Source organism: Pristiophorus japonicus, chromosome 12 (genome assembly GCF_044704955.1).
Source record: "Pristiophorus japonicus isolate sPriJap1 chromosome 12, sPriJap1.hap1, whole genome shotgun sequence".
Taxonomy (NCBI): Eukaryota; Metazoa; Chordata; class Chondrichthyes; family Pristiophoridae; genus Pristiophorus; species Pristiophorus japonicus.
In genome coordinates, this window is record NC_091988.1 from 201,312,466 (window position 1) to 201,336,279 (window position 23,814).

Consider the following 23,814-nt stretch of genomic DNA (forward strand, 5'->3'; position numbering starts at 1 on the left):
CCCAACATCGGGAACATTCTTCCTGCATCTAACCTGTCCAATCCCGTCAGAATTTTATATGTTTCTATGAGATCCCCTCTCATCCTTCTAAACTCCATTGAGTATAAGCCTCGTCGATCCAGTCTTTCTGGAGCGGCCTTGGATTACGTGAGCCGGCCCAACCAATAAAAGAAGGGAATCCCCATTTATACTTATGGGGCTGGATCTTCCGGTCACCTTGCGCTGTGGTTTCACCCCGGAGAGGCGTGAAAGGCGGCGTTCAGGTCTTCTGCGTCCCTCCGCGATTCTCCGGTCCCGTTTTGCTACAGCGCTGAGCAGCACCACCGGGACGAGCTGCGCCGAGTGTGCAACGCCTCTGGTTGTGACACCGGCAGTACTTTGAACTTTTGCCCAATTCGTCCACCTGGAAGTGCGCCTGCAGTGACCGCCTGGGAAATCAGTGCGGTCCAGCATAGCCGCCGTACGGAGAGAGGTAAAGTACTCCGAAAGTAGTTGTGAGTGTTTTTCTTTTAACTTTTTTAGCGATTTGTGTTGTGGGGTGGACAATGTTGGGGAATGGTTCTGTGGTTTTGTTAAGGTTTCTCCTTCTTCCCTCTTCCTCCCCCCTCCTCCCTTCTTCCTCCCCCTCCTCCCTTCCTCCTCCCTCCCCCTCCTCCCTTCCTCCTCCCTCCCCTCCTCCCTCCCCCTCCTCCCTTCCTCCTCCTCCTCCCTTCCTCCTCCTCCTCCCTTCCTCCTCCCTCCCCCTCCTCCCTTCCTCCTCCCTCCCTCCCCCTCCTCCCTTCCTCCTCCTCCCCCTTCCTCCCTCCCTCCTCCCTCCCCCTCCTCCCTCCCCTCCTCCCTTCCTCCTCCCTCCCCTCCTCCCTTCCTCCTCCCTCCTCCCTTCCTCCTCCCTCCTCCCTTCCTCCTCCCTCCCCCTCCTCCCTTCCTCCCTCCCTCCTCCCTTCCTCCCTCCCCCTCCTCCCTTCCTCCCTCCCCCTCCTCCCTTCCTCCCTCCCCCTCCTCCCTTCCTCCCTCCCCCTCCTCCCTTCCTCCCTCCCCCTCCCCCTCCTCCTCCCTCCTCCTCCCCCTCCTCCCCCTCCTCCCTCCTCCTCCCCCCTCCTCCCCCCTCCTCCCTCCTCCTCCTCCTCCCTCCTCCCTTCCTCCTCCCTCCCCCTCCTCCCTTCCTCCTCCCTTCCTCCTCCCTTCCTCCTCCCTCCCCCTCCTCCCTTCCTCCTCCCTCCCCTCCTCCCTTCCTCCTCCCTCCCCCTCCTCCCTTCCTCCTCCCTCCCCCTCCTCCCCTCCTCCCTTCCTCCTCCCCCTCCTCCCTTCCTCCTCCCTCCCCCTCCTCCCTTCCTCCTCCCTCCCCTCCTCCCTTCCTCCTCCCTCCCCCTCCTCCCTTCCTCCTCCCTCCCCCTCCTCCCTTCCTCCTCCCTCCCCCTCCTCCCTTCCTCCTCCCTCCCCCTCCTCCCTTCCTCCTCCCTCCCTTCCTCCCTCCCCCTCCTCCCTTCCCTCCTCCTCCTCCCTTCCTCCTCCCTCCTCCTTCCCCCCCCTCCCCTTGGAGCGCACACGGCCCGGCACTTTAGTTCGCGAGTTCCCCATCCTTGCACCACAAAAAGTGTACAACGCCTCCCTTCGCGCTGCACCCCCTGACGCAGGCCCAGATGCCGAAACTTCTTTACCAAAGCGCAAACTATTCCCAGCCGGTAACTTTCCCGCCCCGCCTCCGTTTTCGCCCCGAAAACTGCAAAGCCTAAAATCCAGCCCATGGTGTTTCCGTTTGTACGGAACTCCCATAAGTATGAATGGAGATCACTTCAAAAATACACAAACATATGAAATTAAAAGGTCATTACATATTTAAAATTAATCAAAATTCCATTTTAAACAAAAATTTTATTTTTTTACTTTTTTTTAAATATGTTTTAACGGGGCTAAAAGTAAACTTAACTTATTGGACAGGGTTTTAATGTGTATATATGAGGTATAATTTTTAATTTTTCTATTTTTTAAAACTCTTACGCTGGTAAAAGCAGGCGTTACGCGGGTGTAAGAATTTCGAGGGCATTCGCTGGGCAGGAGTGGGGCAAATAGCCCAACTCCTGCCCAGTGCATGTGCAGCGCATGCCTAAACCCAGAACTTGCGGGGCCCCGAGGGGCAAATTTCTTGTCATTATCTCATTGCTGTTTGTGGGACCTTGCTGTGCACAAATTGTCTGCTGCATTTTCCTACATTGTAACAGTGACTACACTTCAAAAATTACTTCATTGGCTGTATGGTGCATTGGAATGTCGTGAAAGGCGCTATACAAATGCAAGTTCGTTCTTACTTTTCTCTTTGCTAACTGGCTGGTGCAATGTATTCTTCACTGCGAACTTGCAAATGATGGAAATCCCGGAGGATTCCCCTCGATTCACTGCCAATAACTGATGTACCTTTCATCGGGATTTGATTGATAGCACCTGCACAGCAGCTAATGTTTAGCGCTCTTTGCCTGTTTACTGAAACCACTTCTTCATTTGGCGGACACACGGGAGAATGTTTTCTTTTTTGTGGAACCGTCTTTGCTGCAGGGGTTGGGAACTCTTTGATTGGGACTGATGTGGCTTCCAAAGGGTGTGAAGAATGCCAGATTGATGGTTAGATTACTCACCTTGTGGGGTCTTCATCACACTGGAACCAGATAATCTACCCTGCCAAGGGTTTCTGCAGATTTGGGAATTTCCACCATTTTTTTTCAATTAATCTCTCATGATGGCTGGTTGCCTCAACATCCCTCCTTCAACCTTTAAAGATGGACAATTTGGCTTGCCTACTGATAGTCAGTGCTGTTCCACATTCAGCTGGTATTGGTGAGGTATCGATCAATGGGTTTATCACTCCCTTGCCTCAGTGACCTTAGTTTCCTAATTCGAGCAAGATGCTCCTGATTTAAGGCCAATGTTGCTGCTGTCTTGATCTAATGCTCTGGAGACGTGAGTTCAAATCCCACCACGGGAATTTAAATTCAGTTAATTAAATAAATCTGGACTAAAAAGCTAGTGTCAGTAATGGTGATCATGAAACTACTGGATTGTTATAAAAACCCATCCGGTTCACTCATGTCCTTTAGGTAAGGAAATCTGCCACCCTTACCCGGTCTAGCCTATATGTGACTCCAGACCCACAGCAATGTGGTTGATTCTTAACTGCCCTCTGAAATGGCCCAGCGAGACACTCAATTGTACCAAACAGCTACAAAGAACAGCAGTCCAAGAAGGCGGCTCACCACCACCTTCTCAGGGCAATTAGGGATGGGCAATAAATTCCGGCCTTGCCAGCGATGCCCACATCCCGGAACGAATAAATCATTTAACAAAAATAACGGAGGGGTAAAGTTTTCTGCTTTGGGCACAATCGGCGATCCTGTTACAAACTGCGGCCAGAATTGCGCCCGTTTTGAGAAAAATGTTTTCTCTCTCTCAAGTTTCCGCTCGAAGAGGAGGGGTATTCTCCATGGTATCCTGGAGCCAGCATTTATCCTTCAACCAACATCACTACAAAACAGATTATCTAATCATTATAATGTTGCTGTTTGTGGGAGCTTGCTGTGTGCAAATTGGCTGCCAATTTTCCCACATTACAATGGTGACTACACTTCAAGAAGTACTTCATTAGCTGTCAGGATATCTTGAAGTCATGAAAGGTGCTATATAAATGCAAGTCAATCTTTGTTTCTTTTACACTGATGCTCTTTTACAAAGATCGTGGAAGCATTTCTGATGTGGTGCTCCTTAAATTCAACATGCTCGTTAACTGACCCTATCTTGATTGCTCATATAATCTGCACTGTCCCAGACTAATCCTGCTGCATTTTAAACGTGATTGCACTTTACCATCCACTCCAGCACTCTAAGAGTTAACCAGTCCCTTGCCTGTAAATAATTAGTGGTATCTTCAATATTAAATGCGGGGCCTTGGATACTCAGATCAACCTAGCATGACAAAGTAAATTACAGGAGCCAACTCCTGTGTATTTGTCTTCCAGTGAAGCCACCGATTGGTGATTCATGTCATCTGGCCTGCATTCCCCGATAATCTAGCCCTGAGGCAGAAGGAGCAAAGCCTAAACTGTTAGCAGATTGCCCAGTGTCCTCAAGTCAAAGTCAATTATATTAAGCGCAGGAGATACGGAACCAACCAGGGAGCAGGCTATCTTAGATCTCGTCCTGAGTAATGAGATAGGATTAATAAATGATCTCCTAGTAAAGGATCCTCCAGGAATGAGTGATCATAATATGGTTGAATTTCAAATTCAGTTGGAGGGTGAGAAAGTTGGATCTCAAACCAGTGTCCTAAGCTTAAACAAAGAAGATTACAAAGGTATGAAGGCAGAGTTGGCTAAAGTGGACTGGGAAAATAGATTAAAGTTGATGAGCAGTGGCAGAATTTAAGGAGATATTTCATAACTCTCAACAAAAATATATCCCAATGAGAAGGAAAGACTGTAAGAGAAGGGATAACCATCCATGGTTAACTAAGAAAATAAGGGATGGTATCAAATTGAAAACAAGGGCATACAATGTGGCCAAAACTAGTGGGAGGCCAGAGGATTGGGAAACTTTTAAAAGCCAGCAAAGAACGACTAAAAAAATAATAAAGAGTGAAAGATAGATTATGAAAGCAAACTAGCACGAAATATAAAAACAGATAGTAAGAGTTTCTACAGGTACATAAAAAGGAAAAGAGTGGCTAAAGTAAATGTTGGTCCCTTAGAGGATGAGACTGGGGAATTAATAATGGGGAACAGGGAAATGACAGAAACTTTGAACAAATATTTTGTATCGGTATTCATGGTAGAAGACACTAAAAACATCCCAATAGTGGATAATCAAGGGGCTGTAGGGAGGAAGGAACTTAATACAATCACTATCACTAAAGAAGTAGTACTTTGGAAGTCACCTTCCTAATGCCTGCCCCCCAACCAAGCCTCGGGCCATCTACCATCAATGGCGCTACTCGGTGCCGAGCTTGCGGCCAACGATTAGGCTTATCGAGCTGTGCCTGGTCTCCAGTCGTCTTGGACCCCCTTGCCACTGGACCAAGACCTTGCTCAGCTAAGCCCGTGTGTTTGTCGGTGTGCAGCGGCCAACCCACGTTAAAAGAACTCACGCACAGGCATCTTCCACTTCGTCAGTATGAGGTTCGGGACCTGGAACATCAGGACCCTCATGGACAATCCCAACAGCAACGGGCCGGAACGCTGCACCGCCATAGTTGCCCGGGAACTCAGACGTTTTGACATTGACATCGCCGCCCTAAGCGAGACCCGGCGGGCAGGGGAAGGCCAGCTGAAGGAACATGGTGGAGGTTACACCTTCTTCTGGAAAGGGAAACCAGAGGCAGAACGCCGCCTTCATGGAGTCGGCTTTGCCGTCAAGAATGAACTGGTCGACTGCCTCAAAGACCCCCCCTGTGGGGTTAACGAACCCCTCATGACTCTTTGTATTACCCTATCCCGGAACCAATGCACCACAGTCATAAAGGGTTATGGGAAGCGGGCAGGGAAGTGGAGCTGAGTTCATGACCCTTTATTCCCTTATCGCTCAAAAACCTGTCTATCTCCGCCTTAAATATATTCAATGAGCCTCAGCTCTCTCGGGCAGAGAATTCCACAGATTTACAACCCTCGCAGAGAAGAAATTCCTGTCATCTCTGTTTTAGTTGGGCGACCCCTTATTCTGAGACTGTGCCCTCTAGTTTTAGTTTCCCCTATGAGTGGAAATATCCTCTCTGCATCCACATTGTCGAGCCCCCATTGTTTCGATAAGATCACCTCTCATTCTTCTGAACGTCAATGTGTATAGGCTCAACCTATCTTCATAAGTCAACCCCCTCATCTCCGGAATCAACCTAGTGAACCTTCTCTGAACAGCCTCCAATGCAAGTATATCCTTCCTTAAATACGGAAACCAAAACTGTACGCGGTACTCCAGGTGTGGCCTCACCACTACCCTGTACAGCTGTAGCAGGACTTCTCTGCTTTTATACTTCATCCCCTTAGAGGGTGGAACATGGGAGGCCGGTCAGGAGTGCATGTTCAGTAAACTTCAGGAGTCTGCATTTGTTATGTTCTTATGTTTCACTCCTCGAGTGTGGTAGCAGTGCAGCTGTTGGGATCATGTACAAGTATCTCCTAAACACAATCCAGATACCTGCACACTGTTATCTCAACGGATAAAAACATGATCCTCATTTTAAAGGGAAGCATCTGTTATAAATTTTACACTCGCGCCCTATTCTGTTCACTTATAATATGGAACTCGGGCACAGTGTTACCCTAGTGAATCACTTTCCAGTTTCCTGAGGTACAGACAACATAATTGAACAAGAACGTCTTTTATTATGGCCTGCATGATTCAGAAATAGCAGAAATTTTAGGCTTGATGCTCTAAGCATAGAATTTTCCTTATGGTCACTCCCTGGGTGGTGCCAATTCCATAGCAGGGAGCTCGGGCAATGTCCAGCCTTTCCAGCTCTAACACTCAGTAATTATCCACGGTCTGCATCCCTCCCCCCCCCCACCCCACCATGATTCAATAGTTACTTTCCCAAAATGGAATTGAATAAATGCTTGAAAAGGGTATGCGGACAGAGCAGTTGGATAGCTCTTCCAGAGAGCTGGCACAGGCACGATGGGCTAACTGGCCTCCTACTGTGCTGTAAGCTTCTATGATTCGGTGATTATCCCAACTCTCGTGTTATTGGCTTGCCATTGACGTGGGCCATAAAATGAGGGCATGTTGGCAGTTGTGTTTGTTGCTTTGCTCCCTAATTGCAACAGTCAGGAACACAAAGGACTGATGAAGACCCTAATGTTTAACTGGGAGGAGAAGGGTGGTCATTTAATGAAATCTCCAGGGTAAGTCCAATCAGAGTTGGCAACCCTAATCAGGGAGAGTTAAAATTCCCTTCCGAAGTTGACATGAATGAGGTATACCCAAAATAGTTCAATAATGTTGCTCATGTGTTTTTAATTTATTTCTATTTCTGTGTATTTGCTCAATCCCTTCTGTACTTTTGCTTCAATGTAGCACCATTATATCCTGCAGCCTGATTTGAGAGAAACTACCCCTCAATTATATCTTGAGACGGGCTCCTCCAGACTCTCCGCTCCTTTATATTCGTGTCTCGGTGAGAATGCAGCCAATGCTGGAAGCAACAGGCAAACCCAGTGAACATGGTCAGCCCAGCCTGTCGGTCTATATTGTTACTTTTGATCTCCTAGGGAAGGCCCTTAGAGGAATTCTTGTCTCATCCTGTGGGATCGGAGGGTCATTCCTGAAGTCATTTCTGATAGGACATGATCTGGTGTGGAATTGAAATAAAGGTTTGTTCTAATACTCGGTAGGTCAGGCAGCATCTGTGGAGCGAGAAACAGAGTTAATGTTTCAGGTCGATGATCTTTCATCAAAACTGGAAGAAATGAGAGATTTTACTGTTTATAAGCAAGTTCAGAGCCGGGGATAAGGGGAGTGGGGTTGCGGGTGGGAGGAGTACAGAGGAGAAGGTCTGAGAAGATTGAATTACAACATGGACTCATAAGAGTCTTAGCTGAAGTTGAAGCTCGTGGAATTGAAGACAAACGATTGAGCTGGTTCGAAAATTGGCTGATTGGCAGGAGTCAGAAAGTAAGGATAATAGTCAGGTACTCTAACTGGCAAGATGTGATTAGTGACTGTGGCTTTGACTATTCATCATATTTATTAACGACTCAGACGATGGGATAGAGAGCCACATATCCAAGATTGACGATAACACAAAGATAGGTGGCATTTCAAGCGGTGTAGATGGAGGCATAAAATTACAAAGAAATATTAATAGATTAAATGGAAGGGCAAAACTGTGGCGAATGGATTTCAGTACAGTCAAATGTAAGGCCTGGAACAGAGACTTCCTAAATGATGAAAAGCTGGAAACATTGGAGGTCCAATGTAACTTGGGGGTTCAGGTACATAGATCATTATAATGTCATGAACAGGTACAGAAAATAATCAGAAAGTCTAATGGAATGCTGGAATAAAACCAGAAAATGCTGGAAATGCTCAGCAGGTCAGATAGCATCAACAGAGCTAATGTTTCAGGTCGATGACCTTTCGTCAGAACTGGAAAAGTTAGAGATGTAACAGATTTTAAGCAACTACAGAGGCGGGAAAAGGGGAGGGGAGAAAAGAACAAAAGGGAAGGTCCGTGATAGGGTGGAAGGCAGGAGAGATTGAATGACTACAGGGATGATTGTACAAAGCATAAGGAGATGCTAATGTGAAACTCACTTCGCAGGGAGTGGTTGAGGCGAATACCATAGATGTCTTTAAGGGGAAGCTGGATAAACAGGTTGATGGGATAAGATGGATGTATATTCGATATAACACCAAATAGTGGGCAAGATATGGAGAAGCAAATTTACAGAGAAGTTACGGAGAGGTACAAGAACTATAGAGTAGTGATAATGGGGGACTTCAACTGTTACGTTCAGAATAAATTCACAGGACCGTATCGCAAGCTCAAACTATTGTGACCTTGGTCTCTTTATTCAGACTCCAGAGTGAGGAAGCAGCATGGTGAATCGCCTTTTATACCTGCTTGTCCCAGGGTGCACAGGTGATCCTTGGGTCTCCCACAGGTATGCCCCCTGGTGGCAAATCTTACATTTGGTTAAGGTCTACATACATAACATCACTCCCCCCCACCCCACCCCCAAAGTCTTATTGTGCAAGTTATTTGCAAGTTGAGGCGATCTGGCACCCCACGCCCCCGGGTTGATCGCCTGGGTTGAAGTCCTGACGTGGTGGGTTCATCCTTGTGGTTGACGGCGAAGTTGATCGTGTTAGTGAGTCGCTGGGGGCCAGGTCCTTTCACAGTGGTTCCTGGTTATCTGTAGTTCGCAGTTTGGTCTTGTCCCACTGCTTTACTCGTTAGCCCGGTACATGGTTTCACAATCAAACGCTCCGATTTCATCACATACACTCCATTCCCCCTCTTGGCTAATACAGTGCTAGCGGCCCAACTGAGGCCCTGAACATGGTCTACATCACTTATTCTGATGTCGCGTGGAAGGGCCGTGCAATTATGGTGCATTCTCTGCTGATGGCATAAGGAAGGCTTGGTTCTGAGTGGTGACTGCATAGCACCCAGGGTAGCCGGGTCTGTAGGCAGTCTACCACGTGGTGCTAGGTTTAGTGATTGGGCTACCTGCTCCAGGCTATTGTCGCTGACCCTGAGGTCTGGCAAGCCCAGGATGGCCACAATGGCCTCGAGACTTTCGGCAGTGACGGCAGGCCTAGTGGTCCCCTTCGGCCTTGGGCCATAGTATGGAGGCCCCGGACCACCGACTGTGTGTAGCCGCCCTGCCTTGTTTTGCAACGTTGGTGTTATGTCTTGAATAAAGAATCTGACCAGATACTGTAAGCTTAGAAACATAGACATAGACATAGAAAATAGGTGCAGGAGTAGGCCATTCGGCCCTTTGAGCCTGTACTGCCATTCAATGAGTTCATGGCTGAACATGCAACTTCAGTACCCCATTCCTGCTTTCTCGCATGTAATGTGTGACCATAGTCCTTTATTACAGGTCTCCAGAGTGCCTCTCCAGCCTGTGAGGCCTCCTTATGTACAGGTGCTCCCAAGGGATTGTGGGATCCCTTGGGACTCCAGAGGTTGAGGCCTCTGGTGGTTAAACAATGTATTTACAGGTTTACATATAAACACTCCTCCCCCAAAGTCAATAGTGTTACTATTTACAATGTGAGTCGATCTGGGGCCTTGCTTTCCCTGGTTGATCGTCTCGGTGTAAATGCTGGTTTTGGTGGGTCATTTGTTGGGCCCTCACTGGACTGCTGTGCAGCTGGCCTTGCAGGGCTGCTGGGGGTGGTGAGTCCTGCTGGGCTGCTGCAGGTGATGGGTTCTGCTTCGTGGTCAACCGCTGGGTCAGTTGCCACTTGTGTGTGTGTGTGTTGGGAGTTCGAAAAAGGTGGAGTCTATTGTGGGTTGCTCTGGATAGTCCGTGAATCTGAGTTTGGTTTGGTCCAAGTGTTTCCTGTGGGTGAGTCCATTTGAAAGTTTGACCAGAAACACCCTACTCCCCTCTTTGGCCACGACAGTGCCGGGAAGGCACTTGGGACCTTGTCCATAGTTCAACACAAATACAGGATCATTAATCTCGATTTCGCGTGACACATTTGCGCAATCATTATATGTATTCTGTTGAAGCCGCCTGCTCTCTACCTGTTCGTGTAGATCAGGATGGACTAACGAGAGTCTTGTCTTAAGTGCCCTTTTCATGAGCAGTTCAGCATGAACCCCAGTGAGCGAGTGGGGTCTTGTACGGTAACTAAGCAGGACTCAGGATAGGCGAGTCTGCAGTGAGCTTTCAGTTACCCTCTTCAAGCTCTGCTTGATTGTTTGCACTGCTCGCTCTGCCTGACCATTGGATGCTGGTTTGAACGGGGCAGATGTGACATGTTTGATCCCATTGCAGGTCATGAACTCTTTGAACTCGGCACTGGTGCAGCACGGCCCATTGTCACTCACAAGGACATCAGGCAGGCCGTGTGTGGCAAACATGGCCCGCGGGCTTTCAATGGTGGCAGCGGACATGCTTGCTGACATTATCTCTCACTCAATCCATTTGGAGGACGCATCTACAACCACAGGGAACATTTTTCCCAAGAATGGGCCTGCATAGTCAAAATGGACCCTGGACCACGGTTTGGAGGGCCGGGACCATAAACTTAATGGTGCCTCCCTGGGTGCATTGCTTAACTGTGAACATGTGTTACATTTGTGCACGCAGGACTCTTAAGTCTGCATCGATACCGGGCCACTACATGTGGAATCTGGCTATCGCTTTCATCATTACAATGCCTGTGTGGGTACTGTGAAGGTCATTAATGAAAGTGTCCCTGCCGTTTTTTGGCACCACTACCCGATTACCCCATAGGAGGCAGGTTGCCTGTATGGACATTTCATCGCTGGTATGGCTTTATTTCTTCCTGCATCTCTAATGGGACACTAGACCAACTTCCATGGAGCACACAGTTTTTTTTTGCTAAGGACGGTAAGGGGTCCTGGCTTGTCCAGGTTCTAATCTGTCAGGCAGTAACAGGTGATTGCTCACTCTCGAATACTTCCATTACCATAACTAAATCTGCGGACTGTGCGATCTCCACGCCTGTGGTGGGCAATGGCAGCCTACTGAGAGCATCGGCACAGTTTTCTGTGCCTGGCCTGTGGCGGATGGCGTAGTTGTATGTGGACAACGTGAGCGCCCACCTCTGGATGCGGACCGATGCATTCGGGGTTATCCCCTTACTTTCAGAAAAGAGGGATATCAGTGGCTTATGGTCAGTTTCCAATTAAAATTTGAGCCCAAACAGATATTGATGCAGTTTCTTTACCCCATAAACACTCGCTAACGCTTCTTTTTCGATCATGATGTAGGCCCTCTCAGCATTAGACAGACTTCTGGATGCATAAGCAACGGTTGCAATTTCCCAGATTCATTATCTTGTTGCATACCTGACACCGTATGACGACGCATTACATGCTAGTACCAAACGCTTACATGGATCATGCAACACAAGTAATTAGTTTGAGCATAACAGTTTCCTAGCTTTCTCAAAGGCATTTTCTTGGCTTTTACCCCATATCCATTCATCTCCTTTACGCAGTAAAGAGTGCCGTGGTTCTAACAGTGTGCTAAGACCTGGTAAGAAGTTACCACAGTAGTTCAGGAGTCCTAGAAACGACCGCAGCTCCGACACGTTCTGTGGTCTCGGTGCATTCTTGATCGCCTCCGTCTTCGAATTGGTGGGCCTGATGCCGTCCGCCGCGATTCTTCTCCCCAGGAACTCCACTTCAGGCACTAGGAAAATGTACTTCGAGCGTTTTAACCCGAGCCCCACAGGATTAAGCCACAGGTTCTGCAGGTGCTCGACGGTGTCCCCCAACCTGTAACCAAAGTGTCGTCCTGGAAGACCACGGTGCGCGGGACCGACTTCAGCAAGTTCTTCTGGAATATCGCCGCGGCTGATCGAATCCCAAACGGGCATCTGTTGTAAATGAAGAGACGTTTGTGCGTGTTGATGCAGGTGAGGCCCTTCGATGATTCCTCCAGCTCCTGTGTCATATAGGCCGAGGTCAAGTCCAGCTTCAGGAACGTTTTTCCTCCCGCCAGCGTCACAAATAGGTCGTCTACCTTTGGTGGCGGGTATTGATCCTGCAGGGAGAAATGATTGATAGTTACTTTGCAATCACCACAGATTCTGATGGTGCCGTCTTGAGGATTGGAACAATCGGACTGGCCCACTTGTTGAATTCGTTTGGTGAAATGATGCCCTCTCGTTGCAGCCGGTCCAGCTCGATCTCCATCCTCTCTCTCATCATGTAAGGTACCGCTCTCGCCTTAGATGGCTGGGTCGCGCCCCCGGAATCAAGTGGATCTGCACTTTTGCTCCTTGGAACTTCCCGGTGCCCAGTTCGAACAGCGAGGGGAACTTGTTTAGGACCTGGGCACATGAAGTGTCATCGATGGACGAGAGCGCTTGGATGTCGTCCCAGTTCCAGCGTATCTTTCCCAGCCAGCTCCTGCCAAACAGCGTGGGACCATCGCCTGGTACCACCCAGAGTGGTAAATTGTGCACCGCTCCATCGTAGGAGACCTTTATGGTAGCACTGCCGATTACGGGATTAGTTCCTTTGTGTACGTTCTCAGTTTAGTACGAATGGGAGTCAGGACTGGCCTTGAGGCCTTTCTGCACCACCATTTATCAAAAGTCTTTTTGCTCAATATGGACTGGCTCGCGCCCGTGTCCAGCTCCATTGACACCAGAAGTCTATTTAATTCAACCTTCAGCATTATTGTGGGAAACTTTGTGGTAAATGTGTGCACCTCATACACCTCTGCCTCTCAGTCTGAGACTCTGGTTCATCGTGATCCACCGTGGATCTGACCTCCTCTGCAACATGGTAGTTTACAGGATTAGCAGAGTTTGCAGCTGGCCTGCACATATGTTGGAGGTGTCCCATTGTTCCACATCCCTTGCAAACGTATCCTTTGAAGTGGCATGAATGGAAACGTGATCACCCCCGCAGCGCCCACAAGGTGTTAATGGCCTTGCATTCACCGCCCTTGATGGTGGACTCTGAGTCATCTGCGGACGTGCAGCTGCAAGCATGTGAGTCCTGCCCTGTACGTTACGATTCGAAAACAACATTACTTTATTCACAGTACTTGCAGCAGCACTCGTATGCTGAGAGATTAGTTTGGTATTGTCACTGGTGGCGATGAACGCCTGGGCTATCACTATGGCTTTATTCAAGGTTGGGATCTCTACAGTCAAAAGTTTGCAAAGTATTACTTTATGGCCAATACCAAGTACAAAGAAGTTCCAGAAGCATGTGCTCCAAGTGTCCTTCAAATTCGCAATGTCCTGCAAGGTGCCTTAGCTCGGCGACGTAGCTCGCCACTTCCTGGCCTTCAGACCTCTTGTACGTGTAGAACCGGTACCTCGCCATCAGAACGCTTTCCTTCAGGTTTAGAACCTCCCGGACCAGTGTGCACAAATCATCATACAACTTCTCTGTGGGTTTCGCTGGAGCAAGCAGATTTTTCATGAGGCCATACGTTGGTGCCCCGCAAATGGTGAAGAGGATCGCCCTTCATTTGGCAGCGTTCGCTTCTCCTTCCAGCTCGTTGTTCACAAAGTATTGGTTGAGTCGCTCCACAAAGGTTTCCCAATCATCTCCCTCCGAAAATTTCTCCAGGCTGCCCACGGTTCTCTGCATTGTTGCAGTGGGGTTCGTCATCTGTATCTCGTCGCCAGTTGTTATGTCTTGAATTAAGAATCTGACTGGATACTATAAGCTTAAAGTAAAGTATAACCGTAGTCCTTTTATTACAGGTCTCCAGAGTGCCTCTCCAGCCTGTGGGATCCCTTGGGACTTCAGGGGATGAGCCCTCTGGTGGTTAAACAATGTATTTACAGGTTTACATATATAACAGTTGGGATGGGTCTATCGTCTCTGCGACGGATAGGTTGCCACATCCCATCGAGCAGTTCACCTTTGGCAGGTGGTAACGTGGGATCCTGGCTGGTCCAGGTCCTAAGCTGGGGGGCAGTTACGATTGACCGCTCGCTTTCTAGCACTTCCATGACCGTGAGTGAGTCTGCATGCTGCGCCGTTTCCACCCCGGTGATGGGCAACGGTGGCCAACAGAGCATTAGTGCCGTTCTCAGTGCCTGGCCCGTGGCGGATCATGTTACAGTACACAGACAGTGTTGGACATTCTTGAAACAACGCATCGATAACGGTGCCTCTGCTCTCCCAAGCTTGTGGAATGAGCAGCTTGTCTGACTCGAGCACATATTGGGACACTCTTTGGAACGTCTCTTTAGTCCCGTGAACACAGGCTGCTGCTTTGTTTAACTTCTTTGATACATGTTCGATCGTTTGGGGCTCACCCGCTACTTTTGCTTGCTGTACAACACTCCCGACCCCGTGTGGTAACATCTCACTTGTTACAAGTATTTGTCAGATACATATTGGTGTTCGCCCGCTATTTTGCCTTGTTGTAAGGCAGCCCCAACCCCATACAATGGTACATCATTGGCTGAGAAAGACTGCTTGCAAGGATTACATGGTGCACACAATTTATTGGAGCGTAGTGGGTTCCTGTCCTTCACCACGGCCGCCCATTTACCTTTGCCCCAACCCAGTCGTCTTCCTTGCTGGGCGACACATTCCTCCGTTTCGTTGCGGCAATCTGTCCTGGTCTGGGCGCTCACTCATCCCATGGTCTGGACGCTCTCTCGTCCCGTGGTCTGGATGCACTCTCGTCCTGTGGTCTGGACGCACCTTTGTCCCCGTGGTCTGGACGCCTTCTCGTCCCGTGGTCTTAGGCGCCCTCTCGTCCGTGTCCGTGATGCTGACTGCCATGATCTTCCTCCCCAGGTATTTTGCCTCTGGCGTCGGGAAGACGCATTCGGATCGTTTCGGCCGGAGTCCCACTCCGCATGGTCGACCTGTAGCCTCTTCCATCGTTGCGAAAGGGTTGTCAGCTTCGGGTGGTGGGTACCGTGCCTGTACCGCTGCTCGGTTGAACTTTACCGCCTTGTGGTTGTGATGAGCGGCCTGTGCCTCAGAGATCTGTGAATGGATCTGCACTTCGATGCCTGGTTCAGCTGCAAGTGGGGGTTTGCTCAGCCTTTGAGAAGGGGAGGCCTCGTTCGCCGGAGAAGGTACGCAGAAGTCTTCCCAATTTCATCGAATCTTCCCCATCCACCTCCTGCCAAGCAGCATTGGTCCATCACTTGAAACAATCCACAGTGGTAATTTGTGCACTGCTCCCTCATGGAATACTTTTATGTCGGCACTACCAATAACTGCTATCAGTTCCTTGGTGTAGGTGCGCAGCTTTGCCTGAATCGGGATCAGCTTGGGTCGCTTGGCTTCGTCGCTCCACAGCCTCTCGAAAGTCTTCTGGCTCATAACTGATTGACTCGCCCCTGTGTCTAATTCCATGATGCCGTTAAGTTCAACTTTTAACATTATCGGAGGGCTTTTGGTGGTGAAGGTGTGTATCCCATATACTTCCTCTTCATCCTCAGGTTCAGTTGCCTCTCCTGCTCGTTCATCGTGATCCTCGCTGGATCGGTCGTCCTCTCCTGACTCTGCCACGTGGTGAGTCAGAGATCTTTTGCACATTCGCTGGAGGTGCCCCATTGTTCCATAGCCCTTGCACACATAGGGCTTGAATCTACATTGATGAGCTCTATGGCTGCCCCCGCAGCGCTAACATGGTGCTAATGGATATGCATTCACGCCCCACGGTGGACTCTGAGTCACTTTAGGCCTAGGTCTAGCCTCTGCAATCGGGTGGGCCCTGCCCTGTGCCGTTCTGCCTGCTGCAAATATTATTTTGTGCACAGTGCTCGTTGATGAGCTGCGATTCTGTGAAGATATCTGTTTCGTGTTATCGCTCGTGGAAATGAAGGCTTGGGCTATCGTGATGGCCTTGCAAAGATCTAGAGATCCGGCGGACAGCAGTTTGCGAAGGATGACCTCGTGGCCAATTCCAAGCATGAAAAAGTCCCGCAACATTTCCCCCAAGGATCCTGCAAAGTCGCACTGCCCAGCAAGGCGTCTTAGGTCGGCGACAAAACTCGCCACGTTCTGGCTCTCAGAGCGATGGTGTGTGTAAAAGCGGTACCTGGCCATCAGGGTGCTCTCCTTTGGCTTGAGGTGTTCCTTAGCCAGCGTACCCAGCTCTGGGTAAGATTTGTCCGTTAGTTTGACCGGTGCCAGCAAATTTTTAAGGAGGCTATATACCAATGACCCACATACAGTGAGGAGAATCGCGCTGTGCTTGGTCGCTGTCTCAGCCTTGTCCAATTCGTTGGCCACAAAGTACTGGTCGAGGCGCTCAACAAAGGCTTTCCAATCATCACCCTCAACAAATCTCGCAAGAATACCAACGGCAGCCATTACCGCGTGAAAGTTCTTGATCCCATCCTTGTCGCCAATTTGTTATGTTCAGAATAAATTCACAGGACTATATCGCAAGCTCAAACTGTTGTGACCTTGATCTCTTTATTCAGACTCCAGAGTGAGGAAGCAGCATGGTGAATCACCTTTTATACCTGCTTGCCCCAGGGTGCAGAGGTGAACCTTAGGTCTCCCACAGGTGTGCCCCCTAGTGGCAAGTCTTACATTTGGGTAAGGTCTACATACATACATAACATCAACTATCCTAATAGACTGGGATTGTAATAGTGTAAAGGGCAGAGAAGGAAAGAATTTCTGAATTGTGCTCAGGAGAATGTTTTTGATCAGTATGTTTCTGGCCCAATGAGGAAGGAGGCATTGCTGGATCTGGTTCTGGGGAATGAGGTAGGTCAAGTGGAGCAATGTCAGTAGGTGAACATTTAGGGAACTGTGATCATAGTATTGTAATGCATGCACCTGTGAGTATGCTTACAGGTTTGCAGAGCTGTTGTCCAAGCCCCGAAACCTCCCTCAGGAGGTTGCAGCCCCTGTTCAACTATTTAAAGGGGCTGCTCCTCAATTTCTGGTTGCACTTCAGTCCCACACTCCTGATTTTTGGGCACCCTGTGCGGAGGGGGAGCGGGTTGGTGTGAGGGCCTCCTTGTAGGACTGCTGCTGGGCACGGCCAAGGTGGCCATCAGCCGGTCCAGGCAGCGGACGGTCGAGGGGGTCGTTCAACCTGACTGCCTGCCTCTCTTCCGCGCGTACATCCGGGCCAGGGTGTCCCTGGAGATGGAGCACGCGGTGTCCACCGGTACGCTCGCGGCCTTCCGCGAGAGGTGGGCGCCGGAGGGACTGGAGTGCATCATCACGCCCGGCAACCAAATTTTAATTTGATTTTCTATGTTTTAAAGTTTAATTTGTTTTAATTGCCGATTTTAGTGTCCCCCTCCCCTTTTATAGGGGGCACTTGTAAAATTTATGATTTTAAAGCCCCCAAAAAACCCACAAAAAAACAAAACAAAACAAAAAAAAAAAAGGGCAGTTGAAGAGTGCCTGGAGTGTCCCCCAGATCGGGGGGCATTTGATTTAATGTTTATTTTGTTTCCAAAAGAGTTGTAGAGCTGTTGTCCAAGCCCCGAAACCTCCCTTAGGAGCTGGCGCCTCACAACTTGAGCCTCCTCCGGGAAATCCCCTCCGTGCCTTTCAGTTCTGCACCATCTTGCCATCCGGAGGAGGCGGGGGTCCCCATTAGAGTGCTTGCTGTGCGGGAGTACTCCCTCTATTTATTGGGGACTTGGCCTGGAGGGTGTTGCATGGAGCAGTCCCGTGCAATAAGTTTTTAAGTCGGTTCACGGGCTCCCAGGCCACCTGTAATTTCTGCGGTCTAGAGGAGTCCGTGTTCCATGTGTATGTTGAGTGTGCGAGGTTGCAGCCCCTCTTCCAATATCTGAAAGGGCTGCTCCTCAAATTTTGGTTGCACTTCAGTCCCATGCTCATGATCTTTGGGCACCCTGTGCGGAGGGGAGCGAGCAGGTCGGAAGGCCTCCTTGTAGGACCGCTCCTGGGTCTGGCCAAGGGGGTCATCACCCTGTCCAGGCAGCGGGCGGTCGAGGGGGTCATTCAGCCCGACTGCCTGCCTCTCTTCCACGGTTACATCCGAGCCAGGGTGTCCCTGGAGATGGAGCACGTGGTATCCACAGGTACGCTCGCGGCCTTCCGCGAGAGGTGGGCGCCGGAGGGACTGGAGTGCATCATCACCCCTGGCAACCAAATTTTAATTTGAACCATGTCTAAAGTTTAATTTGTTTAAGTTTGTCGGTTTTAGTGCTTCCCCCCCCCCCCCCCCTCTTTTAGCCAGGGGGCACTTGTATAATTTGTGTTTTTAGTGGCCTCAAAAAAAACCCCAAAAAACAAAAAAACAAGGGGGCACTTGTTTGAAAGTTTTTGGAGTGTGCCCCCGCCTCCCTCGCTTTAACCAGGGAGCACTTGTTTATTGTCTACACAAAAATAGTTGTAGAGCTGTTGCATTGTGAGTGGGTTAGCCAATCACGTGATGTTCACAAGACTCAATAAAACTCCAGCCAGTTGGGTCTAGGTCATCCACGATGAGGCAGGTGGTTGTGAACCTAGTGGATGAACTGGTAATGTGAAGTGTGATTGTTAAACCTTTGTTAATAAACCAACTAGTTCTTAACAGCAATGTGTTGATATGAATTATTAAGCAAGTAACCCATGAAGCAAATACATTACAAGTATCATAAGGTTTAGATTATCTATGGAAAAGGACAGTGAGCAATCATGAGTAAAAATGTTTGACTGGGGGCAAGGCCAATTTCAGTGGGATGAGACCGGATCTGGCCTGGGTAAACTGGAATCAAAGATTGGCAGGAAAACCTGTAATGGAACTGCAAAGTCTTTACTCTACAGCATGAAACCACACGACACACATTCTGGAGACAAGGTCACTCTGTGACCTCAACTCTTTATTCACAGCACTTCACAAGTGATGACCCTGCGTGGGACCTCCCTTTATATACCTGGGAGATCAGGCAAGGAGTGTCTCCCACAAGTTCAACCCTTGTGGTCAAGGTGTGAATCCAGGTTGTGTGTATATGGTAATACAGTGGTGTTACATTGTGGTTACATACATGACATCACCTTCCCCCCCCCCCCCCAAAGTCTTGTTAGGATCATAGGTTTAGTCTTTCAGGTAGTCTACGTTCCCTTGTGGAGCGCCGCAGTTGGGACTCTGGTTGTTGGACACTGACGTGAGTGTCTTACACCTGTGGTGATTCCGGCCTGTCTGGGCTGACCTCAGGGATTGTGCATTCTTCTGATTGCTCTTGTTGCTCATTCACTGGCGGTGATGTGAGCTCCATCTCATGGTCTTCTTCAGATTCCTTCGTGTCGATGCTGAATCTTTTTGTTTTACTTGGTCCAGATGCTTACGGCATATCTGACCATTGTTGAGTTTTACCATGAGGACCCTATTCCCCTCTTTGTCAATTACAGTGCCCTCAAGCCATTTGGACCCCATGGCATGATTGAGGATAATTTATTTCTATACATCTCCCCCTCGAATTGCGGTCATGGTAATCATTTTGTGACTTGCGCTTGCCCTCAACTATGTCGGTTAGGACTGGGTGAATGAGAGACAACCGGGTTTTGAGTGTCCGTTTCATTAGTAGCTCTGTGGGCGGGACTCCCGTGAGCGAGTGCGGTCGGGATCTATAGGCCAGCAGGAGGCGCGATGGGCGGCATTGTAGGGAGGGTCCTTGAATCCTGAGCATACCTTGCTTAATGATTTGGACCGCACGTTCCGCCTGGCCATTGGAGGCCGGCTTGAACGGCGCAGTCCTGACGTGGTTGATGCCATTGTCCGACATAAACTCCCAGAATTTGTAGCTTGTGAAACATGGGCTGTTATCACTAACCAGGATGTCCAACAAGCCATGGGTTGCGAAGATCGCACGTAGGCTTTCCATGGTGGTGGATGACGTGCATGAATTCAGAATGATGCACTCGATCCATTTCGAGTACGCGTCCACCACGATGAGAAACATCTTTCCCATGAACGGACCCATGTAGTCTACATGAATGCGTGACCATGGCCTGGTGGGCCAGGGCCACGGGCTGAGCGGGGCCTCCCTGGGGGCATTACCCAGCTGGGCACACGTCGTGCACCTGCGAACACAGTGTTCCAGGTCTGAATCAATTCCAGGCCACCAAACGTGTGACCGGGCAATGGCCTTCATCAACACGATGCGTGGGTGCTTGCTGTGGAGATCCCTGATGAATGCCTCCCTTCCCTTCTGGGGCATAACTACCCGGCTGCCCCATAATAGGCAGTCGGCTTGGATGGAGAGTTCATCCATCCATCTGTGGAACGGTCTGACCTCCTCAGGGCATGCTCTGTGTGCGGGCTCCCAATCCCCAGTCAGGACACATTTCTTAATCAGGGATAGGAGGGGATCTCTGTTTGTCCAGATTTTGATCTGGCGGGCTGTGATGGGGGAGCCTGCGCTGTCAAAGGCATCGACAGCCATGACCATCTCAGCGCTTTGCTCCGCTGCCTCCTCAGTGGTGGCCAGTGGAAGCCTGCTGAGTGCGTCAGCGCAATTTTCAGTGCCGGATGGAGTAGTCATAAGCAGCCAGCGTGAGGGCCCATCGCTGTATGCGGGCTGACGCATTGAGATTGACAGCCTTGCTGTCTGACAACAGGGATGTTAATGGCTTGTGGTCCGTCTCGAATTCAAACTTCCTACCAAAGAGGTACTGATGCATTTTTTTTTACACCATAGACACATGCGAGCGCTTCTTTCTCGACCATCCCATATCCCTGTTCTGCTTGAGAGCGACCTAGAGCCATAAGCCACAGATTGTAGTTGACCCCCAGCATTGCCCTGCTGCAACACGCACCCAACCCCATAGGACGATGCATCACATGTCAGAACCAATTTTTTACAGGGGTCGTACAGGGTCAACAACTTGTTTGAACAAAGTAGTTTTCACGCCCGATCAAAAGCCCGTTCCTGACAGTCCCCCCAAAACCAATCGCAACCCTTACGCAGGAGCACGTGTAGCGGCTCCAACAACGTGCTCAAGTTCGGCAGAAAGTTCCCGAAATAGTTCAACAGTCCCAGAAATGAACGCAACTCCGATGTGTTGCAGGGCCTGGGTGCTCGTCGAATCACCTCTGTTTTGGATTCAGTGGACCGAATCTCATCTGCAGCAACCCTCCTGCCCAGAAACTCAACCTCAGGAGCTAAAAACACACATTTAGACTTCTTGAGTCGCAGGCCTACCCGGTCCAGTCGGCGTAGCACCTCCTCCAGGTTGTGGAGGTGTTCCTCGGTGTCTCGACCTGTGATGAGGATGTCGTCCTGGAATACGATCATTCCAGGAATGGATTTAAGCAGGCTTTCCATGTTTCGTTGAAAAATCGCGGCCACTGATCGAATGCCAAACGGGCACCTGTTATAAACGAACAGTCCCTTGTGCGTAGTGATGGTGGTCTGTAGTTTAGATTCGTTGGCCAGTTCCTGGATCATATAGGCTGAGGTGAGGTCCAACTTGGTGAACAGCTTGCCGCCTGCCAGCGTGGCGAAAAGTTCCTCTGCTCTCTGGAGGGGTATTGATCTTGTAGGGACACCCGATTGATGGTGGCCTTGTAGTCGCCACAGATCCTGACAGAGCCATCCGCTTTTAGGACGGGAACGATGGGGCTCGTCCAGTCGCTGAATTCAACAGGCGAGATGATGCCCTCTCTGAACAGCTGGTCCAATTCGCTTTCGATCTTTTCCCGCATCACATACGGCACCGCTCTGGCTTTGTGGTGCACTGGCCTGGCGTCCGGTGTGATGTCTATTACTACTTTGGTGCCTTTGAAAGTCCCAACGCCAGGTTGGAATAGTGAATCGAATTGTTGTAGGACTTGTGAGCACGAACTTCGCTCTACAGATGACATTGAGTGAACATCCCCCCCATTTCCAGTTAATCTCGGCTAACCAGCTCCTCCCCAACAGTGCGGGACCATTACCCGGGACAATCCAGAGCAGCAGCCGATTCACTAACCCGTTGTGTGTGACAGCCAACATTGCACTGCCTAGCACCAGAATGATTTCTTTAGTGTAAGTCCGTAATTGTGTCTCAATACGTGCTAATTTGGGTCTACTGGCTTTAAGTGGCCATAGCTTCTCAAATTGCTGAACGCCCATGAGTGACTGGCTGGCCCCAGCGTCTAGCTCCATGCATACTGGGATGCCGTTTAATAAAACCCTCATCATGATTAGTGGCGCTTTGGTGTATGAACTGTTCGCTGCATGGACCCGCTGAACCTCGGCGTCCATTGATTTTCCCCAAAAGTCATCCTGCCTCAAAGGACCCTCTTTTGGTCCATCCGCCTCATATATTAGTCTGGTTGCAGGCTTCCTGCACGTTCGAGCTAAATGGCCACTGAGATTGCAGTTTCTGCAGACAAACTGTTGAAATCTGCAATATCTGGCTGAGTGTTTTCCCCCACACCTCCAGCATGAGTTAAAGTTTCCATTGTTGGGGACAAAGGGACTATGGCCAGGCATTCCGCGCTGACTGTCCCTTTGACTGCTCTTAAGTACCCTATTAGTGGGTGTCAATGAACATAAACATAAGAACATAAGAATTAGGAACAGGAGTAGGCCATCTAGCCCCTCGAGCCTGCTCCGCCATTCAACAAGATCATGGCTGATCTGGCCGTGGACTCAGCTCCACTTACCCGCCCGCTCCCCGTAACCCTTAATTCCCTTATTGGTTAAAAATCTATCTATCTGTGACTTGAATACAGTCAATGAGCTAGCCTCAACTACTTCCTTGGGCAGAGAATTCCACAGATTCACAACCCTCTGGGAGAAGAAATTCCTTCTCAACTCGGTTTTAAATTGGCTCCCCCGTATTTTGAGGCTGTGCCCCCCAGTTCTAGTCTCCCCGACCAGTGGAAACAACCTCTCTGCCTCTATCTTGTCTATCCCTTTCATTATTTTAAATGTTTCTATAAGATCACCCCTCATCCTTCTGAACTCCAACGAGTAAAGACCCAGTCTACTCAATCTATCATCATAAGGTAACCCCCTCATCTCCGGAATCAGCCTAGTGAATCATCTCTGTACCCCCTCCAAAGCTAGTATATCCTTCCTTAAGTAAGGTGATCAAAACTGCATGCAGTACTCCAGGTGCGGCCTCACCAATACCCTATACAGTTGCAGCAGGACCTCCCTGCTTTTGTACTCCATCCCTCTCGCAATGAAGGCCAACATTTCATTCGCCTTTCTGATTACCTGCTGCACCTGCAAACTAACTTTTTGAGATTAAGAGTTTCATTTTATCTAAAAGAGTTTCATGCACAAGAACCTCCAGGTCCATCTGCACCGCAGCATGTTGTAATTTCTCCCCATTCAAATAATATTCCCTTTTACTGTTTTTTTTTCCAAGGTGGATGACCTCACACTTTCCGACATTGTATTCCATCTGCCAAACCTTAGCCCATTCGCTTAACCTATCTAAATCTCTTTGCAGTGTCTCTGTGTCCTCTACACAACCCGCTTTCCCACTAATCTTTGTGTCATCTGCAAATTTTGTTACACTACACTTTGTCCCCTCTTCCAGGTCATCTATGTATATTGTAAACAGTTGTGGTCCCAACACCGATCCCTGTGGCACACCACTAACCACCGATTTCCAACCCGAAAAGGACCCATTTATCCCGACTCTCTGCTTTCTGTTAGCCAGCCAATTCTCTATCCATGCTAATACATTTCCTTTGACTCCGCGTACCT